Genomic DNA, 26,441 nt, shown 5'->3' with positions numbered 1-26,441 from the left:
TGTGCTGAATTACACTGCTTTGTAACAGACACACACCAAACCACTCACACTTGTTTTCTGAAATGAAGGCACAGCTTGTATTTCTTTTAGTAGTTACTACTGTTTGTTATTTCTCACTACTTCTAAGTAAGAATTCAAGTAAGAATTCTTACTAACAGAACTTTCAGTTTTCATTTAAGAAAGCTACCAGAAAGATGATGTTCTTTGGAGACTATATTCTTCTAAAATGGGAATATATTAAGGATAATTTGTAGTGTATTAAATACTACAGGTTTATACTATTTATTAGTAAGCCTTAAAAAACTTCTGTTCAGTAATAAGGATGATGTATTCCCTCTCTGATGTTGTCAACTTATTTTTATCATTGTCTTAGGAATAAGAATCTCCCAGTGCCTTCCCACAAGACACAGTAACGATTCAAAGCTGCAAAGAGAACAGACATGAGGGGTTATATTTGCTGTCTGAAATGTGACAGCTGCTGGAGTGCTTTGGCTATACAGAAATATCTGACCATTGAGTGGACAATTAACCAAATTCTATTTCTGTAGAAATAACTAGTCCAGAACTGAACGCCATTTTTCTCATATAAAAAATTGCAAAAACGGCTCTCGAAAGCTTTGTTACCATTTTCACAATCTCTGAAGGAAGACTGGCTTAAAAGTTTCCTCTCCAACACCCCAGACTCCATGTTCCTCACAGTTTCTACCTACTGAAGACCCTTACAGGGCTAGAGGACAGTAGCTGCATCATACCATTGAAACCTTTACAGCTCTGAAGCTTCTACTCTAATCTGCTGTTGGGTTTGGTATTACCTCATCCTTACTCTTCCCAGATGTCCGTTCTTGTCACTGTTTTGACTTACGAAGTTTGAAGACATACGTTGTCTCTCCTTAGCCTACGTGATTTTTCATAAAACATATGGTTGTTTGTAGCGGTGCTCACACGTTTTTTAATATGAAGAAAAAGAAGCAACAGCAACACAGGTACTCTGGAGATCTCCACTACTGAGAGCAGCTGCTATAACACAGGTAACATTTTATGGCCTTTAAGACTGATGAGCAGGAAGAAGGAGAAGGAACCCCAAAAAAGTTCCCCACTTAGTACAAAACATCTTCAAGTAGCAGGCAAAAATGTATCAGAAGACACCTTTTATACAACACCAAACCAATCTGTCTGGTTTTATGTAATGAGAAGTTCAAATAATACAGATGCAGATGATAGCTTAAGAACAATTAGCTCATAGTCAATGAAACAAGTTCTTACAAGAATATTCTAGTTGTCTGATAATTAAGCTTTATCCTTTGTTTAATTTTAAATTAGCAGTTTCCCTTTCCAAATCAAAGTACGCTGGTATCTGATGATATATTCATTGCACATATTAATTGAATTGCTCTAAATACATATTGAGAAGATGAATCTCAGCTGAAGGGGTGTATCACAAGACAGCAAACTGCCTGTAAAACATGCCCACTTTATGCTACACTTACTGGAAGCTTTTCTGTGCAACGATCTGTTTCTTCACAACATTAAAAAGTGTAGTTTGCAGTACCTTAATATTTAAAAAGCTATCACTCTATAGAGAGAGTACATTATCAAAATCAGAATACAATCCCAGGACTATTTCTTTAATTCTGTGTAAGGCCCTGTTAGTTAGCTTTTGAACCTCCTCCCCTAGGTCCACATTTTCTTTAACACTCTGGATTTGTGCATTTGATTTAACACTGAACTTACCTAATATCATCCAGTTAAGATTTTTTCAAATGCATGTGAAACAAAAGTGCTATAATATTATTGTAACAATTTTGACAAAGAATTTTAAATTACTCAATAGCCAAACTTCACAACACTCATTTCCAGAAGTTAAATCTAGTCAGTACTTCCATGGAGTAACAATAAAACAGAAGTTATAACAACATCAATAATATGAACACCTCTACTGAACAGTAAGCAGACATAAATGAGATATTTTTTACTCATCTTTTTATAAACAAGTGTATCTTACAAAAATGAACCCTGCAACAAAAAGGAAAGTAACTAAGCAAGAAAGAATTGTGATGTGAAGGGCAAACACAAAGACAACAAAATTTGACATCTGAAGCAAAATTATCCCCTGTGTGGCGATTTGGCATGGTAAGGATGCAAAGTTTAGGCAATGTACCTGTGTTATTAGCCTACGAACAAAATGGTTCAGGAAACAACAACTGGAATGAATGGCTCTGCAACTGACAAATATAATTAATCTTCCTTACATACACTAGCACAGAAAACAGGTGGAAGACTTATTCCACTCTGGATTCAAATGAAGTATTTTCCCGCTAACTTCAACCACGTACGTACCAATGTGAGAGAAGAAAAAGGATGCATGCAACATTTTTCCTTCCTCAATTTTATATTACTATTTTAATGATTTTTTTTTCAATTTATTATGATCCCATTTCAAATAAATTGTGCATTATTCACTATTAGTAATTTATCTTTGGCGTAGAATTCCAAGACTGCAAATAAAAGAATTTTACAAAAAACATAACAGCTATAATCTAAACATATTTCTTAGGCTGTTTAGCTAAAACCAGAATAGCTTGTTCACACACAGTATCAATTATAAGAGGGTTAATACAAAAAAATATGCATGGAAGAGCACATTTATTCTCAGGAATGCACATATTTATTCTCTGGAATGCACATATATGTCTTTCAGCCAAATACAGAATCCATGCAAAACAAAAAAGGCAAAAAAGTTACACAAGTAAAGTTATATTTACAGTACATAGTGCACAGTAAGAAAATCAGTCAAAAAAGAACAGCCTTGCATATCAGGTCTGTGCAGTGTTCCCTGCTTTATGTGAAGTTTTGTATGTACATCTCTGTTTGCACCATCAGCTAATGAAGTATCTTCTGCAGCTTACAACTGCTTCCACTGTCAGGTTTGTAAATGCTGAAAAGTTCAAACAGAGCCATCACTGCTGCAAAACTATCTGGCAATCTACATAGGAAGAGAGCACATTCATTTCATACCAAGAACACATTTTCAGTACATTTCCATCATACAAGAGTCACTATGAAATTAAAACCAAAACCTTATGAATGAAAATCGAGATTTCCCGTAAGAGTAGAATTGGCAATTTTCAACTTGAGTCATAACAATCTTAAAAAAAACAAAAAAAGTAAACAATTGCAATTCTGATGTTGGCACTGTCTCTTTGATGCTAACAAGACAGAAGGAAAAATAAATAACAAAGCTGCTGTGTCCATCCCTCATCCTTTTCACTCTCCTTCTTATCTCTACTGTAAAATCAACTCAGAACTATCCACAATGCTTGAAGAACAAGGAGTATCATCTTTACTATAACTTATCGTCATGAATATTATCATAAAGGCAGAGGGGAAAAAATACAGGTTTTAATGGAGAACAGGAGCTACTTTTTAATACTTTCTAATAAAAAAGAAAATTAAAAAAGTGCAGATTTTACTGCTGTAATCAGATTCTTATTTTATATGTAGTTGACTATTTTATAAGTCTCTGAAAAAGAAGTTCTAGGTAAGAAAAAAAACCAAAATCCACAAAAACCAACACAAATTTCCCTATATGTTCTCATGGGAAAGGCATTTGATTCCAGCAACTCATCTCAATGGAGTGTAAAAATACAACCTTAATTTAATGCTCAAGATTACCAGGGCCACAGTGATGAACTATGTATCCAAAATAGAAATTAATTATGCTAGGAAGTTCTAAAAATATTGTAAGATTAATCATTCTCTTCATTCACCCAGAGAGGTCAATCTACTCAGCTTTTGCTCTTTATGTTCCAAAAGTGCAGTTTACACATCAAGCGGATAAACCAGCTGTTACAGCTGAGATGATAACAAAACAGATTTCTGTCAGTCTTTTGGTTAATTATGTTACATTCCAAGTTTAAAAAACCAGCAAGGGTATCATACTTACAAAGGCAGTAAAAACCAAGCCTTTGTGAACATATCGGCTGCAATTTATTTTTGTTGTTTCTTTAAATGCTTTACTACTTCTAAATTAAAAGGCTGTTATGCATTGAAACTCTAGAGCCTTTGTAATACCACTGTTAAAAACAAACAGCCTTCTTCTTCTAATTGCATTTATTAAAATTAACTCAACTTCTTTAATTTATCTTATAATTCACGGCAACTACGAAAACATTCATGAAAAGAACTCAGTTTGTAAAGCCATTTCCTAAAAGTGAGCCATCTCATCAGAGCAGTGCCTCTCGGAGTAACTACAGCTCTTTACTGAAGCAGCCACGGACTTTTACTGAATTAGGCCGCTGGTAAGACTTAAAATGTAGAAATAAAACGCAGTTGAGAAGGATATGACCATTCTTTACAGAAGAACTGAGGAAGGCAAAACCAGAAAATACTACCTGTTGAGATCTACCTCCTCCATAACTGAAATTTTACAAACCACATCCAAAACTTGCTCTAGGGGTTGTTGCTATTTGGGGATAAAAGCAAAATATCCTATACCCACAAAGCAGAAGAGGAATAATATAAACCACAAAAAAATATTTTTGTACTTCTTACAAATGCCACACTATTAAGCCAAATAATTAATAAAAATGGAACACTCATGACACGGACCAGATCCTCCTCAATGAACAACTAATTCCCAGTTTAGGACACTGTATCATACATTGAAGCCTGCCTATACAAGTCTGTAGCCTATATAATCAACTAGAATTTTAAAAAGAATTGTTCTAACTTGATTTTTTGTATAAATTATGCACACACACACATACGTATACAGGAATAACGCCCTCCTTCCAACTGAAATACTTCAGAATTAGATAATAATAGATAGACAAACACAAACAGCAGGAGTTAATTAAGGAATTTATCCCCTACAGATAACCTCTTGAATTATATTTTACATTCATATATCAGAATCCAGACACACGTGATCAAAATTACCATTCAAAATAGTTGTCAACTAGAGAGACTGTGTAATTACCAAGAGTATTTTTTATCGTGAGTAATGCATTGAATTTACATCCAAGCTAACAGTTGTTAGCGATCAAATTACACAGAGATTTTAAATAAATAATTTGAGAACTAAACAAGGAGATGCTTAAGTGCCTTCTTAATACCAACAAACAAGTATTAGTCTATACCTATGGCAAAAAGAACCATGTGTGTACCTACTACCCACAGAAAACTGACTTCACTGACAGCAGGGTCTTAACTTATCATGTGTTCTGTTTGTTATTTTTAACTTTCCTTGCTTGTTTTTCAAGTTGTCTTACAGCTCCTGGCTAGAGGAGAACACTACATTTGCTTCTACATTTAAGATATTTACCTAAATAGCCCCAAAAGGCCAGCTTTCCTAGGGACCTGCTTCTAAATGAGACATGTAAGTCTTGTCACATGTAATGTCTCTGCATATGTATTTTCTGCAGTCCACAGAAGTGTTTACAGGCTAAATGAGCTGCTCTAAACAGAAGAAATTAGCAGCTGCAATATTACTAGCTTCTAGGAGGCACAAACTTAATGTTTAAGCACTGACTAGCCAAAGGAATATCAGCATCTGCTAAGCAGGTTCATCCTGAAAGGTAGTATGATCAAATGTATCAATTACTCGTGCTTTCTATGTCAAGTATTTGGTGACTGACAAAGCTAACAGCCAGCTTAGAGCTGGACCACAAAATCCTCTTAGGGCTAGCTATTCCAGCTGACATGACAGCAATACCACTTCAATGTGTCTGCCACTGCCAGAGACTTCTGGCCCCTCGATTTACCAATCAAGAGGTACTTAAGGTAATGTCTAAATGAACCCAGTTAATTTTCATTAAAACAAGACAGGGTGCAATTCCAGGGACAACAGTCACAGAGAAAAGCAACCTCACCTGAAATGACAATGGTAAGTAGGAAGTGATGGCCTTCAGCCTGCACATTTATTAAAATCTCAACTTTCCTTTTAAAACCAGCATATTCCAATCTCAAAGAAGCTGCACGGATAAAACATGGAAAAGTCTAAGAACTGCAAAAGTACTACCATAGTCAACAGCTGAAGGTGTGGAAGGGAAATGCAAACTCTCTGCAATGTCATCACTTTTATTTATATTTTTAACAATTGCTGGTACTTAATTCATGATTAAAAACATTTTTGTAAATAAGGACACTGAATAAATAAGTTAAGTACAAAGTGGAAGGGCACTCCACTAACCTGTGCTCAGTTCTGTTGAAATTCCTGTAGAGAATGCTTTTCCACAGGGTACTTACAGGGTGCAATTAAGCTCTGAACAGTTCATAATTAAGACATAATATAATAATTAGAAAAATATGAGTCCAGGAGTCCGAACAATGGGGTTTCCAAGAAAGGGGAGCTCAGGTTTCTAATCCTGATATAACAAGATTAATTCACACAAGCAAAAAGACAGCAGACACACCTTTCTGCAACAACTAGTGTATCATTTTGCTGTTACGTAGTAATCTAGTAAGTTATTAAGCACAGATACCTATCAGTCTGTGTGTCTTTAAAAGCACTGATGTCTACTGTCACCAAAACATTCACGTTCTTCAAGCAGTTCCTTATAACAGCTCTTGTTTTTATTATTCTTAATAGCCTAAGCCAAACACATCAGTAAAAACAGCTGTGGGGAAAGAAGGAGGAAAAAAGCCTTTGACACAAGAAGGCAACACGTCGCTATCTTTCATCCTTTATCTTTGCATGAACACCACGCTGTCAGCTTTTTCTGTCTCATCTCTGATGGGGCGCAGCTCTAACCAGCGGAGTCAGTTTGTTTCAAGTGCCCGACAGCTGCCATCAAAGCCTTTCTGGGTCAACGAACTGTATTCACTGCCACGAAGCTAGGATGTGCTCAGAAACGAAACAAAAGCATGTGATTTTCAAGATACCAGCTAATCTCGGCACAAACATCTTGATCGGTAAGGTCTTGAAAAGCCTGAAGAGAAGTTTTCAAACGACAGCTTTTGACCCACTGCAAGATAATCATGAACTAAATTACTGTTACTCCCAGACTCAGAGTAGAACAAAGCAACTTCAATTCAGCTGCAGTCTTGGCATATGCAGTTCATGTCCTTTTGATGGCTCATAAATAAGGGAACAGCTCCCCTGCGGGAGCCTCCCTATGGCAAAATGTCCCTTCTTCCAGTCTTAACCTCGAAAAACAAAGTGTACTTTTAATTGGATATTTCAGAGTGCTAATACTCTAGATTGCAAGACTGCCACGCCACTCAAAGTTCCTTTCATGAATTGATTAACATTTAAAGAAACACACCTAACTAAGAGGTGGTATACTGAAGAATACTGAATCTTACAAGCCCTCACAATCAAAGATTAATTAATTAGGCTGAAAAGCAATAACTGAACAAATGAAATGGAACAGTTTTATACAGCTTCAGTCAAATTCAAGGTATAGTGTACTCTACACTACACTGATACTATTTCACTGCCTTTTGCACTTCCATGCTGATTAACATTCTGAGTATAAATCAGGTGTAAATCTGTTTCTGGGTGAGGCATCAGAGATGAATTACAATGAGAACTTTCAGCTTAATTCACCAGTGTTTGATATTTAGATTTATTGTCACTTAAGAAGATGTGGGAAATGGAGTAATATGGCAAGACCACCGTCAGTGTCAGTTGTGTCAGCTGTTTCTCTTCTCTACTATTCTGACCACAGTCACAAATATGTGACTACGGTTTTAAGTTTTGGAGGTGAACCATTAAATAAAATACATACATAAAAAAAGGGTAAAACAAAACAAAAATGCTGCAACCTGTATCACTGTACTTAATATCACTGATTATTACTGGACACACAATAGCAACTGATACCAAACTACAGTTTAGAATGTTAACCCTTCATAATGTTTCTTTCTGTCCTTCTAAAAAAATAAAAGCCTTCAAATAATTAAAATGTCCAAGATCAAGCACGTGAACAGACCTGCCAGAAGTATTCACGTGGTCATGCCTAAGAGTATTTTAAACCTGCTGAGTGCATGTCTTTGGCATTTACAGTTAAATTCTGCCTTGGACTCACTTGCTCTCAGATCCACAGCTGGAACAGAACTCCACGCCTGCAATCACAGATAAGGATTTTAGTGCTCTGATTAAATTAAAAAAAAAAAACAACAACAAACTACATTCTACATTGCAAAAAAATGTGGAGTTTTAAGCATGACACAAAGCTGATTATTCAAACTATTAGTGACACTGCGCATTCGCCTCTAGGATGTTGAGATCTATCTGTTATCTGTAATAGAAAAGCTTGAAACAGCACATATTCTGAAGTGAATACTAAATGTTTGTGTACATGTTTCTTACACAAAGTTTCCAAACTCATCTTCCCTTTCGCTTTTTTCTATGTAGTACACAGAGCTGCGAAAAGTATTGTGTAGGTAAAGGATATAATAAAGATGGTGTGACCAATTTTACATGAAAAAAAGGGTTATAAACACTCAAACCCTCATTGTAACGTTGCATGTTTTCTTCTTCCATGGGCATTTGCTTTTCATATATAATTTTCGTATGAACATGTAATATACAAAAAAAAACCCCAACCAAAAAAAGAAAATGCCAGAGGAATCTTTGTAATCATTTAGACACTACTGGGAGAAAAACTTACAGGAACTCCAACTGAATCTACTACTGAATGTAGGTAAAGGAAACTACTGAAAAAGACTAATATTCCCTCGAAATAAATATCATGTAATAGCTGAAATACTACACAAATTTCACTAAAAACATTGTTATATATAGTGTAGCAAGTATCTTTTAGCAGTTTCTGTACTTGTAATATTGCTCTCCATCAGAAGAAGCCCCCTTTAAAACTGAATTCTGATTATATACTCAGATTGAGAATAAAAGGATATGTTACTCAACAATATACTAAATGGGTGCAGTTAACAGCTTTGTAATGGATACCTCAAAAGTAATCTTTGCCTTTCAATGAAAATGACCTTTATCTTATCCTAATTATTGCTGGAAATTTTCAGTTCTACAGATGTGAAAAGAATACTTCTGGGAAACATAAAGAAAACAATTGGCTTGCAGGTCTTTAAAAATAATATTTTTTTTAAGAAATTAAAAAATCACTTGCCTTCACTAAGAAGAAGAAATGGTAACAACTCTAAAGTGACATGAAACAGTTTGCTAACTATGGAATAAAGTGTATGCAAGAGAAAACGTGTGTACTGTTAAATGCTTTCCAAAAATTGTGACATTTCCACTTTGAAAATCAGAATTCTCACAGAAAGCATATTCTCACATGCGATTCCTAAAAATCAAACTGAACACAATCTGCAAGACTACTTTTTGGCAAACAAATTTAGAAAGCATCCAACTGAAGGAAATGTGCAAATGCAATCAACACGAAATCTATTAAATTTATTCCAAGTCTTTGCAATAACCTCAAAACAAATGCTGTTGGGCTTGGAAATGGAAAGCATTCAGATAATATTTTTTATATCTGTTCTGTAACAGGAAGCAGAAATGTGCTGAATTAAGACACCTATTCATGGAGTATTTAAGGAATTTTACACAGTTCTGCAATTGCAGATTTCAAAATACAATTTTAACGTAGCAAGCATGTTAATATGGAGATCATCAATTATTTTAATAGAGAATGAAATTATGGTACAACATAGCAGCCACTCTATATGAATTTCAGCCATATTTCAAGAAAAACTCTTCAGTTTGCTATGAAGAAAAACCCTGTTAATTATACATCATCAAAATTCTTTCTAGAGAGCAGTATTTTAACTTAGTGGAGCAGATATCACTCATCTAACTCAGATCCAGATTGAACAGGCAGAAATAAAATAGGAAGAAGTGTATAACTTTTATTTATTCTTAGTTTAGCCTGAGCCTTTCAGAATTGTGGAAGCCTGAATGAATGAACAGAATATGTACTACATAATTTATAATTTTACAATTACTAGCCAAGACTTCATGCAAGATAGCATTTCCAATTTCATTTTATGTTAATAACAAACACGATCATTTAACAAAACACTGGATACCTTCATTCTTTCCCTTTAAACTGACTTCACTTGGAACCTCCACTGATTTACTTTCATTCTCTTTAAAGCGTCCTACAGGATTCTGGATTAATTACAACTAAAAAACCAATGCTCTATTTTCTGTAACAGATGTGCAGTAGTTTGAGAGACATGAAATGCTGTGATACTTTTAGAATTCAGTATGGGAACAGGCATCACAGCACGTAAGTGACCTATAGGTTCTCACAAGGTTATGATCCCTTACAACTGAAAACAGTGAAAAGGTTAAAAGATCCTTGTATCATGAATAACCAAATGGATTTGAAGTATTCAAAGGTCTGAAAGTCCATGGAGATCTGTTAAAGTTACAAATTCACCTAATCAGTGCAGCTTATGAACATTAGGGCAATTCCGCTTCACGTGGGAATTTAAATTTGGATTTCAAAGGCCTGAGAATGTAACACACACTGAATCAGAGTTTGTCTGAATCAACAGGACACGGCCTGAATAAATTATTCCTATACTAATGTCTAACTTAACAAAAGAGTCTGTATTATCTGTATCAAAACCAAGCAAAACCAACAAACTCCCCTAAGCATTTTGACCTATTCATAGCTAATTTAGCTACAGTGATAAGTCCATATGATAGTTACAAACTGAAAAGTGTGAACTGGTAGAGTGACAAAACTGGTGAAACAGTCAAAGAGCCTGTGCAAACGCATTACCCATCCTGCAGAACCAGGAGCCTTCCCAGCCTAGCATGGGCAGCTGACTGAGACTGGTTTTGCAGGTGAGCAGCGACAAGAACCCAACAAGAGGTCTGTGGACAGTCAAGAAGGACCTCAGGGCCTTCCGACAACTGGTTGAGGGAACTGGAGCACAAGTGACATTGCATTTTAGGCAGACTTGAGTCCATGCCATTTTAGCCTGTCCACACGTGTCCAATCCCCCTTCCATCAGCAGTTGTGCACGTTACTCCTCCTCTGGCCACCATAACATCAGAGGCTTCCCTTACTCCGAGAAGATATATACTTGCTGTTGAACCAGGGTGCATATTCAACTTCCATGGCTACATGAAAAGCTAGTTGTAGTACCACATTGATTTTAATCACCTGAATTAGGCAAACTGAGTTACACGAGAGACAATTTTTAATTTCTTTGGTACTAGTAGAGTTGCTAAATAAATTAATTTTCCCTCTGAAAAGATATTTACAGAATGTTCAGTTTTCCTGCAGATATGGATTATGTGGTATTTTAATTCTCTTTAACAAAATAGTGCAATTTTTAGAAATCTTAAATAAGTTTCTTAATGCTATAATAAACTGGCATGTAGACAGCACATAGCATACATCTGTTTTTTCCACTGCTGTGGACCAATTATCTCAAGCAGTAAGCAAGGGGTATGTACAGTTTTAACAAACAATTTCCTCAAAACAAAGACACTTCAGTCTGCAAGTCTACTCTCAACCTCATTTAGAGTTTTTCTCCTTATTTCTCTAATAACCCAGACCTAATTCCATCATAACTGGAAAATGATAAAGCAGTCAAAAGAAAAACACAGAATCATGGAATCATCGGGTTGGAAAAGACCTTCCAGATCATTGAATCCAACCATTAACTCAGTACTGCCAAGTCCACCACAAAACCATGTCCCCCATGTGCCACATCTATATGTCATTTAAATACCTCCAGGGGTGGTGACTCAACCACTTTCCTGGCTGGCCTATTCCAATGCCTCAGCCCCTGCTCATACACTTACACCACACAGCACACCTTACAACACATACAGTAAAATAAATGCCCTACAATACCATACCATACCAAAGAATGCAGGCAACACAAAATATAATGCAATGTCATAGCACACAATATCATGCAGTGCTGTACTATATTGTACAACACATACTGCAAAATACAATACAGAGTAAAATACAGTAAAATGGAGATGATGCTTTTCAAATGCAGGCAAAAGCTATCTTCTCCATCTTCTTAATGTAATGGTAAGTGGGCAACAATGAGGAGGAAAGACCTCCCCATGCTCAGTTTTATTTTGCTGTGACCCTGCTCATTATTATAACATCTTCCTTGCAGGATAGATTGCCATTGGTCATAAGAAAACACAATGATTTTTCATTCCAGTATTAAACCAGAAATATCTGCCAAGTGTCTTTGAAAGTCCATGGTTACAAATACTATTCACAAAAAACCCTTCTGTTTGAATTTTATAACTGAGTTTTTTAAGGTTCTTAGGAGCAAAGCATGACCCAATCCACTGGGAGATGTGTTGCCCCACTGGAGCCTGGATAGGGAACATCACCAAGAACCTTCCCAGCCTAGCATGGCCAACTGATTGCTAGTGGTTTTTCAGGTGAGCAGTGACAAGATCCCAATAAGAAGTTTATGGACAGCCAAGGAGGACCTCAGGGCCTTGAGACAACTGGCTGAGGGAACTGCAGCACAAGTTGTGTTCTCTTGGGTCCTACCAGGGAATGATGGGGCAAGAAACAGGAAAATCTTGCACATGAATACCTGGCTTCAAGGCTGGTGTTACCAGCAGAATTTTGGGGTTTTTTTGATCATGTGTTGGTTTTTACCCAAGTAGCAAAAGGAGGTTTAAGAGGGAATATCCCCACTGGGATACTGATACAATCAAACACTTCTGTAAAGTGCTTGTTCACCAATGCATGCAGTGTGGAGGAAAAACCATGAGGAACTAGAGATCTGTGAGCAGTCACAGGGCTCTGATCTCACTGTGATTATGGAGATGTGGTGGGATAGCTGACATGCCTGGAATGTTGTCATGAAGGGCCACACGCTGTTTAGGAAAAAAGGACCAGGAAGGCACAGTGACAGAGCTGCTTGGAATTTATCAAGCTCTATCTTGGGATGGATGATGAGAAAGTCAAGGGCTTATAGGTTACGATAAAAGGGCAGACTAGTGAGGGTGACGCTGTGGGTGTTTGCTGCAGGCTGCCGATCAGGAGGTGGAAGTGGATGAGGATTTCCACAGGCAGCTTGAAGCAGCCTCAAAGTCACAGGCACTGGTTCTTGTGGGGGATATTAACTACCCTGACATCTGCCAGAGAAACACAAACAGTCCAGGAGGTTCCTGGAAAGCCGTGATGACAACTTTCTGTCACAGGTAGCAGAGGATTCCACAAGGAATGGTGTGCTGCTTGACTTCATAACACAGGGAAGGCCCTGTTGAAGATGTGAAAGTTGGGGGCAGCCTTGGCTGTAGTGGTCACAAGTGCTGAGAGAGCCGTCTCATACCACAGCAAGGCTGCTTACAACCATCTTTGAAAGGTCATGGGATCAGAAGAGGTGCCTGAAGACTGGAAGAAAGCAAATGTCACCCCAGTCTTCAAAAAGGGAAAGGAGGAGGACCCAGGAAACTACCAATTAGTAAGCCTTACTTCAATCCCTGGAAAGGTGATGGAGTGCCTCATTCTGGAAGCCATCAATATCCACACGGATGACAGTGAAGTGAATTGAGAACTGGCTGAATAGCAGGTTCCAGAGGGTCATGATCAGTGGCACAGGGCTGGTCTAGTTGGAGGCCTGTCACTACTGTTGTCCCCCAAGGTTCCATACTGGGCCCAGTATTGTTTAATGACTTGGATGAAGGGGCAGATGCCTCCTCAGCAAGTTCACTGATGACACAAAGCTGGGAGGAGTGGTCAGTACCCCAGAGGGCTGTGCAGCCCTGCAGAAGGACCTGGACAGGCTGGAGGGAGCAGCAGAGGAGAAACACCTGAAGTTCAACAAAGCAAGTGCAGGGAGGAACAACCCCAGGCACCAGCACAGGCTGTGAGCTGACCTGCTGGGAAGCAGCTCTGTGGAGAAGGACCTGGGGGTCCTGGTGGAAAACAAGCTGTCCATGAGCCAGCAGTGTGCCCGTGTGGCCAAGAAGGCCAGTGGGATCCTGGGGGGCATTAGGAAGGGCATTGCCAGCAGGTCAAGGGAGGGGATCCTGCTCCTCCATCCGGCCCTGGTGAGGCCGCATCTGGAATGGTGTGTCCAGTTCTGGACTCCTCAAGATGAGAGAGACATGGAACTCCTGGAGTGGGTCCAGTGGAGGGCTACAAAGATGATTAAGGAATTGGAGCACCACTCTTATGAGGAAAGGCTGAGGGATCTGGGCCTCTCCAGTCTCAAGGAGAGACAGCTGAGAGGGGACCTCATCAACGCCTGTAAGTATTTGAAGGGCGGGTGCCAGGAGGATGGAGCCAGGCTCTTCTCAGTGGTGCTGAGCAATAGGACAAGAGGTAATGGGCATAAACTGATGCACAGGAAGTTCCACCTGTACAAGAATAAGAACTTTTTTTCCTGTGAAGTAGACCACTCACTAGAACAGAGAGGTTGTGGAGTCTCCCACTGGACATATTGGAGGAGATAGGATGGTCCTGCTTGAGCAGGGACATTGGACCAGATGACCCACTGTGGTCCCTTCCAACCTGATCCATTCTGTGATTCTGTGAAAGCATTTCTAAATGTGGCTTTTCTGGCTAAAGATGGCACTTTTGAATATCCCTTTTTTTTATATGTTCCCTTATAGTTGAGCCTTTCTACAACAAGACAATGCTAAGACTGAGGAAACTGAAATACAGAACAGCTTATTCCATTATGTTTGTAAAAACTATTTAAACACCCTATTTATGACATCCTCCTACATGGATGTTTTAAAGCCTTTATAATTCTGTAGAATTTGTAATAACTACAGTGACAAAAAGAATCAGAAAGAACCTGCTGTAGCATTTGACTATGTGCACTTTGGCAAATACTTTAAGGCAGAAACTGTAAAACACACTTCCTGGAAAAGACAGAAGTTCAAGATCCAAAATAAAAATTCTCTGTGGGAGTAGAATTTGAGGGGTGGGGGTTTATTTCCTGCCAAATGCTGTATCCCAACTCCTTCCCAATGTGGTCCTGAGCAACATCCTCCAGACTGTTTGATCAAATCAAAGCCTTGCTTCAGCTTCTTGCTGATTCCTAAAGCCTCCTTCACAGAACAATTTTTCCTCCAGATTTTCAGTTATCCTGAGGTGCTAGGCTATTGAAGTCAATCAAAGTAAAAGGAAAAATCCCAATGAAAAAAGGTATGTTTCTCTTATACACTAAGAAAAAACAGATATATTAGTTTCTATCAGAGCTACTATGAACATTTCATCTGATGCTAATACCTGTAGCTGACATCAGTGGTACTCTTTGGTAGAATATGGAGTTTGGGTGTGAGGGGTTTTTTTTAACTTTCATGTGCCCTCTAGTATCTAAATGTTTTGGTTCCTTTTCTTTTTCTGAAATTTTCTTTTCTTTTTGTGTTTGTTTTTTTTTTCCCAACTCAGTTCCACAGAGCTATGAATATTTTTTAAGGAGATTCCATTTGGATTGTTTTGTCTCCTGATGGGAATAGGACACTTTCACTGTGAAAACAGACGACGTTTTAAAAAAACCAGCTTATCCATTAAATAGCACACTGTAGACACTGCTAAAACTGTCAACCAATATACCTGTATGCACCTAGGAAGCATTTAACATAGAGAACCTTTTTTTTCCTCTCACTTGGCCTACGGGAAAAATAATTTAACTTTTTAAGTTTATTTTGTGTATGGGCTCAACCATATAAATGAATCTGTGTACTTCAAAAGAGCTAAGAGTAATAAATGATGTTATTATAGATTATTTCCTGACTCACCCATTTCTTTCCACTATCTCACTGCAAGAACCAATGTTTTGCTGGGGAATAAGCATTAACACCAAATACCCAGGTTTTTTCTTTTGAAAAAAGGAGTTACATTCCCTTTAGACTTCAAGAGCATCCACGAGAACAGTGGTGAACTGCTGGTATCCTGTGCCAGGGAGGAAAGCCATGACTAGCATAGTCAGGACATCTGCTAATGGTTCATCTGTCCTTCTGCTCACTCAGCTGAAGCCTTCCCTTGCCACAGCAAGAGGGTGCAGTGTGTACAGGAGGTTTAAACCGTTTAAACAGTTTTGGAGATAATGTGTGGCTTACGGCCTCAGTAGAAATTCCATGCATACCAAGAAAAGAAAGAAAAAAAAATAAAATAGAAGGTGACCACTGTGCCCCCCTCTGCTCAGGGGCAACCCTGCACATTTGCCATGTACACAGATACTGTATATCCATATTCTTTTCCCGAAGACAACATGATATAATCAGCAGTGCCCAACCCACCATTCTTGCACACTCATCTTTGATTAGCAGGATGAAATCAAGCTGTGACAATTTGAAAAGGATCAGAAATAGGTAAGAAAACCTGGTTCCACAAGTATGAGTAAGAGAAGAGGAGCTTCTTTTTTTCTGCTAGAAGTAAAAAATATGGGTTTGCATTTACCTGGAACTCTCATCAAATCCAAGACAGAACTGTAAACTTTAATGCTTAGTATCTATTAGCCTGGAGGACAAAACTAATGGGCTGCTTTTAAAAAACAGTTACAGAAATCTTAATACAAATACAAATTTTAAAATTAATTTCACATAATGACATGAAGAAAGAGTTTCAGGTTTCACCCCATGCCAAAACAGCAGAAGCAACAGTGGAAACTGGAAGAGAATTGCCTGTACTAAAAAGAAATAGTCTGATAAGAGTGAGAACAGAAACATATCTTTAAGCATCAACAGTCATCCAACTTGCAGAACAATTTTGATTTTTAAAGCAATTTTAAGAATTAAATATGTGTAATTTTAAAACACTGGCATTTTCTGTCAATACAACAGAATTGGGTTAAGTATGTAGCACCACACATTAATAACAGCATATTAAGTTCCAAGTGTCAGTATTTTCTCATCGGGAACATCACACATATTTCCAGAAGCTGTGAGCTAAACATACAAACTGCCCACATAACTACATTTCCAATCCCCGTTTTTGAAACTAAAACACAGTATTAAGAGGCAAATGAAATTTAAATTATTATATACCATAAAATTTTAATGAAAATTTAAAGACCAAGCAGAATGCCCTGAGGAGATAAAGTTCACAGTAAACATGTCATTTTTTTTTTGTTTTGCTACAGACGTTCTTATATTCAGTCTGATGTACAATCACTTTTCAAGCTAGGATATTTGAATATTATATTAAAATGGCAGGTAAAGTGAAGAGTAATAAAAGTTTTATACATGATAGTTCTGTCTTACCATAAATGAAAGGCAATAGCACTCTTTCTAACAAGTAATTTCAAGAAAAAGTAATAAAAACTTACGCTTCTGAAATTCTTCAAACACAAGACCCAGAAAGGAAAATCCAAAAATATTCCATTTCAGCTAATAAATACTTTTTTCACTCTTTCAGGGACCATGTTTACAATGCTGGGATTTTTTTTTTTCCAATACGAGGAGAAAAAAAAATCCAACAGAAAACAGAGAGAGAAGAAGAACCATGGATACCCTAAGGATATAAATTTAGAAAATATGAACTTAGCTTGAAAAAGCCTCAAAATGAAAACATTAAGTTCTTCACTCAGTTGTAAAACTCAATCCAACAGTCACATGAATGAATTATTCTCCTTCTCCAGCCAGCTCATTTAGCTCTCCTGCTTTCATATTCTTTTCATCAGGAGAATGTTACAACAATATTGCTGCCATAAAATCTCAAAGGTGTCTTATGTGTGCTAATAGAGCCTTAAAAGAGATGAAAAAATCTCAAGTGTTTTATTTTTCAAAATATTCACCAAATATCAAACTAGCCACAGGAAGTTTTCCTCTGAGTTTGTTGGGGTTTTACACATATTGAGAAATGAGTCAAACTACAGACTGCCTTTCAGAAAAAATAAATAATGAATGAAATCCCACTCGATTTAGTTCCAGGTTCAAAAATAAAAATACTTGGAGAATGCAAAAAAGAGAGCTGCAAAACTAAGTGGTTGTATTCTGTAGCAAACCTGGTGTTGATAAGAAAATCGATAGATAAATCTTCTCTCTGCAAAAAATATAGATAGATCAAGCAAGGAAGGCAGAAAGAGTACATAACAAAGTAGTAATAAAATATTAATAGTAAAAGAGTTACACCGAAAATTTTTATTTACTGAGAAAATTTGAAACCCTTCGCAATGAAACAGAATTCTCCAGGGAGGCAAAACCTTGATTAGAAGAACTCAGATGGTCTGACTGAAGCAATACAGTAGACAAAAGGAGGTATGGAACAGAGTCTAGACATCAGCCTCATAAAATTTCGAGCAACAGGCAACTACCCTGACAGTGTTTACCTATCTGAACAATGTGGTGGTTGTTTTAGTACTGACCCTCACGCCTCCCATCTCACACCTCACAGCCACCAACTAAGCTACTTTACAACAATCATACAAAAATAACCACACAACGTTACAAAGCTTTGCTGCTAAAACTTGAGAGTAATGGCAATTTGAAAAAAAAAGAGCTTTAAAACAAGTTTACAAAAACCTTTAAAAGCTGTTTAAAACACCTTTCACAATATAGCTCTCATCTATAACTCATCTAAACTCCATCAAATCAAATTCAAAACATTCCAGTGGAACATGCATGTTTTTAACACACGCATTTCTAATTAAAGAGATTTCAAGTAGACTTTTTATAATTTTTTTCTGCTTAAACAATATCTGAGAAATACACTACTGTATTGTGCACTGCATTAAGTATGAAAATATGTCAGCATATTCCTGGAGAGAACAGGAGAGGAAACAGTAGGAAATTTTTGCTTTCTGCTCACATCCACAAAGTTTTAAGTATTTCTTACTTCCTACAGTTCTCAACATGATTCTCAGTAACATTAGCCAAGTATTTAATTTGTATACTTATATATTTATAGTTTTCTCTAAAACTAATCTCCGAAATTTTGTAAATTATCTTGCAAAGGATAATAAATTAGATCACATGTAACAGAAGACTGTGTTAAGAATCTGTAGAATCAATGTCAACAACTTTTTTGAATATTTAGAAAACTACTGTTATGAAAACATGACTTTCCTGTTGTGTGTTAATCAGACTGATAAGCTTCTTCAGAGCTCCTTTAAAATCCTCAGGAATGGTCATTTTCAGTTAGCATCTGGACAACCAACTTTGAGCCTGATCTCTATTGACTTTCTTGACTTGTTGCTAGCTGGGAGGAACATGCCCCTGATTAAGTCATTGGAAGAAAAAAAGCCAAGATTTTTGTGATTCTCTTCCCATATTTAGCAGTTTTCTGGAGCTGGTTGAAGGGAGAACTCAGAAGAAGGGGTGGAATGAAATGCTTAATGAGGCAACCTAAAAACCAAATCCCTGTCTCTTTCTCTCACATGGGTACAGCACTATGAATAGTCTCATATCAACATTTTCAAAGAAACAGACAGCCATGTGATACTCTTCTGACGAGTCAGAGCTAAGATTAAAAAACAAGACTAACACCAACCCAAACCACCTAAACAGCTACTCGTCTGAACTGTAGGGATTTTAATTTTATTTTTTTTTTAATCAAAATACATTCTAATGGCAAAAATATTGTTTCACTGTAATTTACACTTTCGAGCAAACAAATATTTTACAGATGGTGAGACAGTGTTTGTAACCTACACTGATAATCAGCATATGGGAGGCAGCAAAAATAATAACATTTAACACTTGGAATTATTATTATGTATGGAGAACATTCAAAAAATATATAAAAAATAAAAAAAAATCAGAACTCAAAAGAAGCAGCCCTGCAACAACCTACTACAGAGGTAGTTGCTCTGAATTTCTGAAATTCCAATTCCTGTTGAAACAAGCAGATGAGTAAACAACTAGTGATTACAATTTAGGTTTAAACATGTTATCAAATCTCAGTGTTACATAATACATAAAGTGTCACAGATTCACGAGAAACATGAAAAATCTACAACCATTTCCTGATTCCATTAACTTCATGGAAGGAGTATTAGTAAAGTGGACAAAACATAAAAGTAGATTTAGTTAAAAGGTTATTCTCCCAGGGAACAAAACAAAACAAAGTCTTCTTAAAGGTAGTAATTCAGAGAAGCAATTAAATGCACGTACCAAAAGACAGTTCTGAAAAGGAAACAAACACTTTGAAGCTCATTACAGATGGAAGACCAAATAGTCCCTGATTTCAGAAAAGGCTTCAAGGACTTCATCAATGAGAGGAATTGTAGGTCGATACAAGGAGGTTCATAGAAGAATAAATAAACCCCCCACAATTAGAACAGATCTTGACAAACAGTATGAAATGAAGTGAAAGAAAACTGTTGATTTAGGAAAAACAGCCTAAGAATACAGGCAGTCTGACTCCATATAGAGAATGAGAAATGTGTGAAATAGTTATAGGAAACCTTCTTCTCCTATGAAATGAGGAAAAAAAGAGAGGAAAAAGATCATAGATGAAAAGATCTTTCTTTTATTTTTGCTCCCCAATTCAGAATTCTAGGTGTGAATATGAACAACATTAGAGAAGACACACACATTGAAGAGAATGTATGTTGATGCAGACCACCAGAAACACTACCATAACATAAAATGGCATTTTTTTTTAACAAGAAAGAAAAAAAATACACCAAGCCAAAAGATAAAGAGATCAGAAGACTCTGAATACTGATAAGGTTTTAACAAAGACTGACAGAAATACTGACAGAAAAGAATAAGAAAAAAAAAATCACAGAAAAAATAATAGTGAAAGACAAAAATAAACACTGAGTAATAGGGGAAGTAATACCCAGTATAAATACAGAAGTTAATAGAGAAAGGGAACTTGAAAAAAAAATACTTTTAAAAGCTCTTCCCAGACATCAATCTCTAATAAAAGCAATATAATGTGACAATTCCAACACCAAATGCACTGAAGTACCGCACTTTGCAGTAAAGAATCACCTTCAAAAAAATATCCAGGAAAAGAATTCTTTTCTCCAAATTAAATAAAAAAAAAAAAGGTTATTTTTATACAAGAGAAAGCAATGACAGATAAAAACAGTCCATTGTTATAAAAGAAGGATGTAAACAATAAGGATAACTTAGAGATGTTCAGGAAGTACAATTTGATTAACCAGACTGAGTGCAAAAACAGGGAACTGTATGAAGTTCCAAAGCAACTCACAGAACTAGAATATAAAGGAGGACTTAAAGAGACCTCCAGATATGTCAAAACAGAGAAGGACACTATTGGAAGTTAGCACAGACACATTTATTATACTGCAGTTGAACACAGACAAAAAAAGGGAAGGGTTAGAAAATGTTACTAGGTAAGAGAAGTACATTATATGACACAATGGATGAAGAGATCGCATATTTACAGAAACAAAAGTGATGGCCTCTCTCAGGCAGAAATGTTAATAAAAGAGCAGATTGAAATAAACACATGAAAAAAAGCATATTAGTATAGCTTCAAAAGAGAAAGCATCAGCAATTGAATCAGATCACCTACCATTTCAAATACACCTTCTCACCTACTACCTATAACCTCATAATTATGAACCTGTAAAACGACTACGAGAAAATAATTACTTTTAAATACAATTTGTGTGAAAAAAACACAACAGAAATCACTTAAACTAAAAGGTTTGCTTTTTTTTTTTCCCTTGTGGCAAGTGTGATCCCATGGTGGTGAAATTGAAGGCATAATATACGCTTCTACAGATGGTATGAAAAACAGCATTATCAAGAAACTCGACACTGAAAATAAACTGCGACATAATTGCCGTGATTATTTCATACGCAAATGTGTTTTTCTCCAAGAGAACGCACAAATATTCTTGTTGCTTTCAAAATACAGTGTCGCCTCTGGGAATAAAGCCACATTTCTGTTTGTGATATCATGGAGAAAGAGCTGCCTGTGTTAGTGATTACTGTACTGTGAGACCAAAGGAGTTCACAAATTCCTTTCTAATGCAACAGTTGGAAGCGTGGGTCAAGACAGTCACCATAATCTGATGTTGAAATCTCCCTACAGTTATAGTTCAGAGAAATAGGAAAAAAGAGTACTCCACTGTTTTCATCATTTTAGCTGTTCTGTTTATTTTCTCACCAGATCCTTTTGACAGTATACACACAAAAGAATCCCAGTGTTCCTAGTATAACCGAAACCTTAAAATCCTTCATAAATAAAAAGTTACTGCATAACACACGATTTAGGAAGTAAGTGTGCCTGCTCAGACAACCTAAAGGACTGGAAGATAAGGTTCATTTAAACAACTGTTACACAGACCTCTACATACATTTGCCCAATGCTCGTACTGGCTTTAAGAACACCAAGTTCTGTGTTTGCTGCTTGTTTATATAAAACTTCACTATGTGATAAAGCAATATTACAAATGCTACACTGCCTTAAAACTGCCAAAGTCTCAAGTTTCATAGTAGATTTATCTACTAATCCCATTGTTTTACAAAGTCCTCTCCAGCAACACAACAACACAAAAAAGTAGGAGGTCTACATGACTACCAACCAGTACAGTGATTTTGGATTCCTAGAACCGAGAATCCTCAGTGCTACATATGTGCTCTGCGACCTGCAATATTTGCCTGAAATACTGTCCGATGTGACAGCGCTCTGACAGAAATAACCACTCTCTTCAAAACAGATGTTCACAGGTGTGGCGAAATGGAGAAGCCATTTATTAAACAGTACATGCATCTTTGGTACTAAATAAGTTACCATAGAAAGTCTTCTGTATAAACACACTCCATTTTGCAGTGGAATGGACAAAGGAAAACAGACACCCTGGCAGCAGTTAGTGGTAATCATTTTGAAAGCAGATTTGTTTTGCAGTATTCAAGTGCTTCTGTTCTTCAAAAGGAAAACTGGAACTCATCAGGATCTTCTTGGCAGGCAAAGGACTAAACTGCTCAATGAACAAAGCATGGCTCTGTAGAACTGAATTACAACAACGTGAGCCAATCCCTCATTACAAAATCAGAATACTTGCAAGAGAGCTGCTACTTCAAATTCTGATGCAAATCCAAGAACAGCCATGAAGATCTGCCTATCCAGAACGCGTCAAAAATTTACGTTGCACTGTGTGTACATACAGTGGACAACAGGCTGCTTTTAAAGCAGTAATCCTGAAAACTGTGTTAATGCTAAACAACAAAAAAAATTGGCTAATTTAATCCTTATCAAGTAGTAAATTACGCTGCTGTAATATTTCTCAGCAATATTTAAACATTGTCAAAATTAAATACAGACTTACCAGCAAAACTAACTGCAACGTACCCGAAACAATTACTGTGGATACTGTGGATTACTGTGGATACTGTGCCCATACTTGCCTTATATTTTACTAAGACATAAATCAGTTAAAATATATTCAATAAAGTGTCACTGTAATTAACTTACTGATTGTAAAACTTAGGTTTCTTCTCTAATCATTACATATTCTTCCCCTTTCTAAATTTAACCGCTTTAATTTTGTCACTGCTCAGTCTCATTTATTAGACAAAAATTTTTCTGTACTACTAAACTGAATTAATAGGTTTCTGCCATCAAACATAAGGGCTCTTTCTCTCCTTTCCCCTCCACAACTCATGCACCTCCTGACTGTACCCACTGCTTACCTTGGCTTAATTCTGACATCTTTCCAAGCAGAAGGTAAGCCAACTGAACTCCACTAAGCCATTTCATAATATTAATGTTTCAGGGTCACTGCTTTGATGCTGCAGTGGGCAGAGGTACCTTCTGCCTCAGAGGAACATAAGCTGGACCAGGACAGGATGGGACTGCCCGTCCTATTATGGTGACACTGGTTGACTACTCAACTAGAACCGTGCAAATATGAAACTACACACTTAAGTCTGGAAGAGGTTGAATGGCCAGGACTCTTGCAACAGGCTTTGCTACACATCTGAAAAACTTTTACATCATTTGCCATCAATATGGCAGCTGCTTTGATCCTACACATTTAAGCAATCCAGTTAAAAGCTGACGTAAAAGATGCAACTCAAACACACTCCCACCCTTGATAGGAAAACTGCTAATTATAGAATTTTTTTAAAAAGGATTTTAAGGAAGCATAGTTATTTAAATACTCACAGTATAACTGACTGTGAAACTGTTCATTAAAAATGCTACATTTTTTACCGTAATTTCTTCAACATAAACTTTCTCGAAAATGTAGGGAAATGTTCTATTAATAGTAATGTGCAGGAAATCAGTGTCAAGTCTGAAGCAGAATATCTCAGTTTAGCTACCGCTAAAATTATCACTTATATTTGCTCTATTGATTAGAAGAAAATATCAACTAGCTGTTTCATTGACAAAATTAGGTTTTACCATCTTAAAAATTATATGCTGACATATTGTCTTCCTATGCTCCTTAGTTATTAGAAAGATTACCTAATTCTAAGTAAAGAATTACACAAATCAACTTGATTTCATTCAGAATACTGAACACGCTCATTTACAACACACTATTAATTGGATAGGAAAAGCTGGAAAGAAAAATACATATTGTGGACGTTGTCTGGATGCTCAGGCTACGAAACACTTTAGAAATCCATATGAGATTTGTGTATTGGGATGGATGCTGTTTTGCTGTGGATAAAAGGCCAATACAGCCACCTGGCTGCTGTCATGCCACTTGCACAGTGGCATGTATTATCATAAAATAGTAATAAGCAACCCTTAGCTCAGCTTGCCCCTTCATTCCTTTGAATATAACTTCAGTAAATTCTTAATCCCGAAGTTTCAGCATGGTAATTGCCAATGTCTACCTCAGGATAAATACTGTTTCCTGGAGAAAAAAGGAGGGAGGCCAGACAAGGGAAAGGTCATGCCAACTGAACAAAACACTGTTTGAACACATCAAAATTCTTGAGCACTGCTCTAGCAAAGCTGAAAGCAGAAAACAGATTCCTGAAATCTGGCAAAACCTGAGTGTAAGGGATGTTACTTTCTGCTAGCCTTTTGAAAAAACTGTTGCACAAAACAGACCTCTTAAAAGACATCTTATATAACATTTTAAGGACTGCAGTTGCAAAGTCCAACATTCCATAAGCTCGGAAGTAACAGCATGTAAGTTCAGCCCTAACCTGGATCACATGTATTCACAGAGCAGTCATGGGTATACATATCTCCAAAGGGGCTGACACTTTAACGAAGGCACAAAATGCACTGTGGTTGTTGTAGTGTTGAAAAAATATTCACTACTCCTTTTTTCCTCCACGTGTTTTATTGTGCATCACATAGTTTTAGTTTTTCCTATGCTTTTCTGCAGTGATCACGGCTACAGTGAACATGTCTCATGAACAGTAATACCTCTCTCCCTCCCACAGATAATCTGTAAGTTTTTTCCAGTTTAACAAATGAAGCAATAAAAACAGATTAAGATCCTAAGGATGCACAAGCTCTGAATTTCTAGTTTCAGAAATGCAGACATAATTTACCAGTGAATAAATAAAGAAACCACTGTGCTAATACTAAAACAATGTTAAATTCAGCAGCCACAATTAACATACTAGAGTCTGGGTGATTTTGCACTCCAGTTATTTTTGATTTTGAAAAATAGAATATGTATTAATTACATGTAATGTTACAAGAGACTGCCCTTCTCACATCAAGAAAATCCAATTTCTGCCTAAGACAACAAAATGGCTTGATATCTGCAATGGTAGAGTCTGTCAGAGTACTTATTTTTACAGCAACTAATTACACATACGATGCTGGGTTTAGACAATGCTGAGGCACCAGAAATACTCCTCTTTTTTTTTCTCTACAAATTAAATTTATGCACAAACCTAACTAAAAAAAAAAATTAAATTAAAGACAACTATTTTATTATTATTAATTTTTATGAATTTCTAGTTACAATTTTGTCCTTTTTCTCAGTCATGGAGCAATTTTGTTCAAGGTTTTATGAAGACCTAAACACTAAATTTAGAAATTACACCCCAGAAGTTGAACATCTAGTAGAAATCCTAGCTTTTATTTTTCAGTGTTCTCAACTTCTTCAAGTATAATGAGCTCATCAGGGGGCTTAAGGTTGGAGAAGTCTGGTCTCTAGTGACAGTGCCCTGACTGAGTTTGCCATTTTGAGGAACATGGGCCTAACAAAGAGCAAAGTTCCCTCCCTGAACTTTGGAAGAGTGGAATTCCAGCTGCTTAAAGAATTACTGGAGGAGATCTCCTGGAAAAAAGGGACAAAGGAGCTTATCAGAGCTTTAAGGACAAGTCTTTAAGGACATTTTTCTTAGAGCACAAGGGCTCTCCATCTTCATGTTTAGGAAATCAAGCAAGGCAGACTGGAAGCCAGCATGGCTTGAAGAGCAAGAATCTGCTCCTCAAAGTGAGGAGTAAGAAGGAGATGCACAGGCAGCAGAAGGAACGATGTGTGACCTAGGAAGGGTTCAGGGATATGGCTTGGATGTGTAGGCATGGGATCAGCAAGGCTAAGGCACAGATATAATGGGACTTGGCAAGAGATGGGAAGAATAACAAGATGGGATTCTATATCAGCCAAGTACATCAGAAAAGAAGGGCCAAGGAGCATGTACACCC

General features: G+C 36.9%; 1 protein-coding gene and 1 long non-coding RNA gene across 2 annotated transcripts in view; both read right to left on the bottom strand.

Annotated features, from left to right (window-relative positions):
- Nucleotides 1-26,441, bottom strand: part of CHSY3 (chondroitin sulfate synthase 3) — a 142,524-nt gene that overhangs the window by 60,354 nt on the left and 55,729 nt on the right. The window lies entirely within an intron of this gene.
- Nucleotides 2,739-8,079, bottom strand: LOC135406947 (uncharacterized). The gene is made up of 3 exons (XR_010426593.1): nucleotides 8,031-8,079; nucleotides 3,078-3,145; nucleotides 2,739-2,983 (listed from the first exon to the last, which is right to left on the bottom strand). It is a non-coding gene; the product is annotated as an uncharacterized LOC135406947 (long non-coding RNA).

The sequence above is a fragment of the Pseudopipra pipra genome, chromosome Z, assembly GCF_036250125.1.
Source record: "Pseudopipra pipra isolate bDixPip1 chromosome Z, bDixPip1.hap1, whole genome shotgun sequence".
NCBI lineage: Eukaryota > Metazoa > Chordata > Aves > Passeriformes > Pipridae > Pseudopipra > Pseudopipra pipra.
Note: the sequence above shows the minus strand (reverse complement) of the source record. Positions and strands in the feature narration are given on the sequence as shown.